Source organism: Hordeum vulgare, chromosome 5H (genome assembly GCF_904849725.1).
Source record: "Hordeum vulgare subsp. vulgare chromosome 5H, MorexV3_pseudomolecules_assembly, whole genome shotgun sequence".
Lineage (NCBI taxonomy): Eukaryota > Viridiplantae > Streptophyta > Magnoliopsida > Poales > Poaceae > Hordeum > Hordeum vulgare.
Genome location: NC_058522.1, coordinates 524,385,057 through 524,391,341, shown reverse-complemented (window position 1 = coordinate 524,391,341; position 6,285 = coordinate 524,385,057).

The window sequence follows — 6,285 nt, the reverse complement described above, 5'->3', positions numbered from 1 at the left end:
ATTCATTGTCTATATATAACTTGTACTCTATTATGCAGAATGAAGATTCTCGATTGTAAAAGTAGGAACATCCTAAATATTGGGTTTATTGACCCAGATAAAATACATATAGCGACGTTAACTGATAAACCCAAGGAGACGGAGGAAAACCTTCTAAGGTTTCTAACAGATCAAAATTTCTGTGACCACATACTGTTTCCATACAACTTCAGGTGAGGGTCTTTACTCTGTTATGTCCATTCACTTATAAGTGTAATTGATAAGTTACTGACATATATATATATATATATATATATATATATATATATATATATATATATATATATATATACATGTGCAGCTTCCATTGGATTCTGTTGGACATTCAAATTGATAAGGGAAGAGTTGATGCCTTCGACCCATTATCGAGACCCTTGGAACAGTTCCAAAGCCTACAGGACATGCTCCAAGGGTAATTTCAATCATTCTTGCGCTCTATCGGTCTCTTTCGATGATTTTCTGATATACCAATTAATGAAAAACTTAGCAAATCATTATCCTTGTTGGGCAGGGTTTGGAAGCGGTTCAAGTGCGTGACTCCCGGTATCGAGCCTGAGAAGCTGTCCTTTAGAGTGGCTCAGGTAAGTAGTAGTATGATATACTTCTATTTTCAATACATTTATGATGCTAGATTATTATTTTGATTATATATATTCTATTCTCGTAAAGTGAGACCAGCAGCAACGGGGGACGCATCTATGCGGATACTATGTTTGCGAGACCATTCGCACGTTTACCTCTGAGCACAAGGATCACAGATTCGACGTAAGAAATGAACATTCACACCTCTATTTTTACCCGTCATTCTTTGTTATCATGATTGATATTCATATTCATCTCCTCTTCTTATATAGTACACGACCATGAGGGAGAAGGTCCTACCAGAGCAATGCGCGATTGCTGTTTCAGAGGAGCTTGCGACCTTTCTGAGGACGGAAGCTATAGATGACAAAGGACGATTTAGTGTAGCTAGGGGCCATTACTGATGTTCGTCCATGTAATAGAATAGACGGGCTCTAGTCCCGATAATTCAGATCTCCATATAATTGTATATATATGCTTGCTTGTAAGATAAGTTAATCTTATATATATATATATGCATAATTATTTCTATTTAGTATTATATGAAAACTAATTCCTGAACACCAAACGAGGCATCACGTTAATCTCCCGAACACCTAAACCATAACACCCAAAAATAAACAAAATCTGAAACTCTTTAGTCCCGGTCCGTGTAAAGAACCGGGACTAAAGGGCCTGCCCCTGAGGGCGCTATGAGGCGCCCACGTGGAGCACCTTTAGTCCCGGCTTGGAACAGGGCCGGGACTAAAGGTTAGGCCTTGAGTCCCGTCCCTTTAGTCCCGGTTGGCGAACCGGGACTAAAGCCCCTTACGGGCCGGGGCTAAAGGCCCCGTCCCCACTAGTGATACACACTATTGAACAACTCTGCTAAGAAATAATCATCATCGTCAACTATGTTGACGCAGGAACAGGAAATATACATTTCTCTATCTGTTCTCTGAAAATTGATCACTTTGATACAAAATTTATCAGAGATTTAAGCTTTGAACATAAAATGACTCATAGAATTATAGTATTGTTATCATCAACGTTGGTCGGAAGACAACAACACCATATTTTAACTTTAAAACAAACATCTTTCTTTTGTCATAGCGGAAACTATTTGAATCTTATTTCACCCACAGGGGAAAAAACATGGCTAAGAACGGTTCTTCGAATTAAATTTTCCCGTTAGTTCCAATTTAATTGGAGGATTTAACTTCTACTTTACAGCGGCAAAATGTGAATATAAAATTCATGCACCTTTACAGAAAAATATTCTGTTAAAATTAAAAATTCATGAACTTTATGATCCCTTTTATAAAATCCATCAACTTTTCTTTTTCTGATAATCTTCTTTTTATTTTCAGAACCTTTTATTTTTCTTTTCAGAAAAAATAACATTTATTTTCTGTTTGTTTTTCCAGAAACTTTCAACTTTTTCTTTTCTATTTTCTAAACAATATTTTCGTTGGAAAATATGCATAGAAAAAACCATTTTAAATCGGTCTAACACTAGACAGAAAAAATTAACATGCATTAATATAAAAAATGGCCACAGCCTCCCTGGGCCTGAGGCCTGCAAAAACTTGTTGCAGAGAGCCGGCCCAGCCGGTCTCCCGCTGGCCTATGGCTTTATCTGGGCCGAGGCCTTCCTACGCCTGGCCTGGGCGAGGCGCTTCCTCCCGCCGGCCTTAGGGCTACCTGTGGCGCGCCTCCCTGCGGCCCGTGTGGGCCTCGGCCTGGCGTTGGATGTCGTCCTGGGGGCCTGGCACGTCCCTTCTTTCCTTCCGGCCTGGCAGACCCAGCCGCCCCCGCCAAAGCTAGGGTTTCGCCGTGGACCGTCGGATCTAATCCGACGGCCGGGCGCGATTTTCTCTCCAACAAAAACCCAGTCTGTGACCGGCCTGAGCCGAAACCCTAGTCATTCCTCCCAGCGCCGCTCATTTGCTCCTCTCGTCCTCGAGTAGCTCGAGAGCAGGGGCTCTCTTGCGCGCTCCTCGCCGTTTCGGTCGCCGACGGGGCCACGCCACCGCGCCGTGCGTGAAGCTGTAGCCTCCCTCCACACCGCTCTTTCCCCTCGCCTCTCTCGGCGTTCCCTCGCGCGGCGGCTTCCTTGCCCCGCCGGGGAGTGCCCAGATCTGGCCGCCGGCATGGGGGGAAGCCCCGACAACAGCCGGTTCTTCTTCTTTCTCGAGTTACTTGCACCTACCACCACAGCCACCGGATACCCTTGCGATGGCGTGAAGCGGCGGCCCCCTCCACTCCCATTGCCGGTGCGCGTGAGCTCCCGAGGAAGAGCGCGCCGCCGTCAAGTGGTGTGTTGGGGTGCCTCTTTGTCCCTTCCGAGAGAGTCTATTCATTTGCGCTTCCCTGAAAGCAGTTCCGTTGCCATCCCCCTCGCCGGCTGCGCGTCCACCTTGCGGTGAGCGCGCCGCCGTCGAGCGGTTTGGTGATGAAGCTCTTTGCCCATGTGGGGTGATTCTTTGCTTTGCATGTTCCCCTCTTTCCTTTTTTTTGTTTGCCTTTTTCGGATCCAATCCGATTCCTTTCTTTGTTTTCCTTTTGGATCTAATTAGATCCATTCTTTGCCTCCGAGGAGGTGGCTTCTTCTTCCCCACACCTCGGCTTGCTGATGCGTGTGGGGATCGAGAGGAACAGGCGCGGCCGAGGCGACGCTCTTTGCCGAAGAGGACTCCGGTGAAACTTTTCTTTTCTTTGAACTTTGCCCTTCTTGGGTTTATATCGGGGATGTGGAAACTTTTCGCTTTTGTTTTCTTTCAACCGAAAACAAATCTAAAGCCTCATGGCTCTGATACCATTGATAGATCCCGTGAATCTTGTAGGCTAGTTGAGTTCGGTTAGTAGTAGTGGTTTATTACCTTATCCCGTACTCGATGAGTTCCCCCCGGTGTTCATCGTCAAGCGGTGACGACGGTGAGGAAGGAGAGAGATGTGGTAGAGGGGGCGGTGAGCTTCCCATCGCTTCAACGCTACCCTCTAGATCGGATTAGGGTTAGGAATGGGGAACTAGTGGCGGCGGCGAACCTCGTATCTTGTACCATGGTCCCCACCTCCTCTATATAGCACTGCCCGATAGGGGCCCACCTGCCTTGCTTGAGCTGGACGTCCCCGATCAGGGCGTGAGTAAAGGTTCCAATGGGCCGTTGAACCCATTGGGGAAGAGAACAATCTGATGGTCAGTACTTTGCTTGTTGGCCTGTTTAATGTGATTTGAAATACACGAGTCAGTGTGAAAGCTAAGTGAGTACATTCTGGCTGACTCCCAAAAAAAGTGTACATTATCGCCCCAAGCCGTCGGATAGCATAAGGGCAATGAACGGTGGATGGAGGGGTGTGCCACCATGACGTCTGGACGAGTACCGTTTTAACCTTTCAGTAAATATTGTATTGACACACACCATTTATTCATAGATGCATCAGCAATTTGCTCATTTAGACCCTTATGTAGCAGAAAGTGTACTTGCCATTTTTCTGAAGAATAAGAGTATATATTATTTTGTGAAGAATAAGAGCATATAATAACACCTACATCAATCTTGTATAAGTTGCAACTGCAGCTACATTGTTATCTTGTTTTGTGAAGCAAAACCTTAGAGTTCCCGCCACTTATTCTTTTCTTTTTTGTTGCGATCAAAGCTACTTAACATGATTGATTGTTTCCTTGTTGGAAGGAAGATGTCCCACATTGGAGGAGACCGATGGGATGGTTTCATCGCCCACATGCGTCTCACCTCATGTTGTACATCTGTAGCAATCGTACGGTCATTTAACTAGTTATAATTGTGTTGTAAAATGGTAATGACACAACAGTCGCCTAACCTATCCCCTCCTTTTTCCAAATGTATACTTCAGATGATGAAAAATGGTGCCCCCCGTTTCATATTATAAAGAAACAACCAATCGATACAATCAGCTTGTTGTGGCCACATCACAAACAAGCCCAAAAAAAAGAGAAATGAAACGAATGTCAACGCCGGCAGCTCAACTAAACGAAGATGATCGACAACTGCTGCCCCCTTCTCAGAGAAGTACCAGCTCACGCCTAGCATTCTGAAGCCTCGCGTACCAAGCAACATCTTCAAGAAGGAATGTGACGACGATACCGTTGCTGCCCGGACAAGTACTAGAGTTTCCCCCGGTACACGGATGGCGGTGGGGAAGGGTATCACCAACGCCCCTCAGGAATATCCGGTGACGCCCACGTGCGAAGCCGCGCCGGTGGCAGACGAGCCACCAGGGATTTATCCCGCCTCGAAACCACCACCGCCACCCCACACAATACGAAGTGTGCACCGCCCAACATGCCGCACACCAGCCTGTGCCACCACGGTCACTATACCAACTTCACCATTTCACTGAGGTGAGCAACACGACAACTGGAGGGAGGACGAGGAGATACCGGGCTCAGGGGGAACCGAACTCAGCCGATAGGAGGGGACAACCTCCACCATCGCATGGAGCTGACCGGGCGTAGCAACAGGGACCTACCAGGCCACCACAGGCCAGTCGGACCCCAACGGGTCAGGATGGTCCCAACTGCCATGCTGCAGCATGCCGGCCGCCGGAGCCATCACCACCGCAGCCACGACCGCCTCGCTGCATCAGCAGGGAGCCGTGCCGCCGCGCACCGAATCGCCGGCCCGCCCCAGCCCGGATGGCCCCCGAAAGAGCCCAGATTTGCGCGAGCGGGCGCCGTTGGCCAGCCGCACACCGCGCCGCCCTGCAGCCTACGGCCATGCTGTCGCGTCAAGGGCACTTGAGGCCCGCGGAACCCCGCCGAGCCTGACCGCCGCCAGCCGAGCAGCATCGCCGCTGGGAAGGAGGGAGCACCGACTCCACCTCCAAGCGCGCAAGGAAGGGACGTCCGTCGCCGCCGGTGCCACCCGGGCACACTGATGGCGTTTGCCGGCAGCGGCGGATGGGGAGGCCTGCGGCGATGGAGGGGGATGAAGGTGGAAGGGATGGTCAAGACGGGGTGGAAGGGGGCGGCCCTCAGCTGCCTCGGGGGCGACGGGTGCGCAGGTTCTCCTCACACCCAGATGTTCTTCCAAACAGGATGATTTGTATTGTATACTATTGTATACTTCACTTACATGCGCTTCATATGCACGATGGTCTCACCCAAACCTACTTCTCTCTTTTCTGCCTAATTCACTACTTTTTTTGACGGATAAAAGACTTTATTTCTCATAGAATGGTCATATCATTTATAAGAAGAAGAGAAATAAAATCTAAGGTGGAATCCCACGATCGGCTATCCAAAGAATGTCTAGCTAAACTATCAGCAACTTGATTCGTTTCCCGAAAACAATGTTTATATCATTTTTTGTGAAATCAATAGCCATCTGCTTAAACTCTAGAACCAAAGCCGCATCAGCTCCAAGATAGTCATCCATTGATTGCATCAGCTCCAAGATAGTCATCCATTGATTGCTTTGCTTCCACCACGGCCATGTAATCGGATTCAATTTCAACACTATTGCAACCAATGTTTGCTGCGAAATATAGCCCGTTCCTAATGGCCCGAAGCTCTGCTGATGTAGCATCGCGAACGTGTGGTTGAAACCAGTTTACCAATGCAACAAAGTCATCATGGTCGTCGCGAACAACAGCACCACATGCACCTGATAGAGTATCTTCATGGAAAGTTGCATCAACATT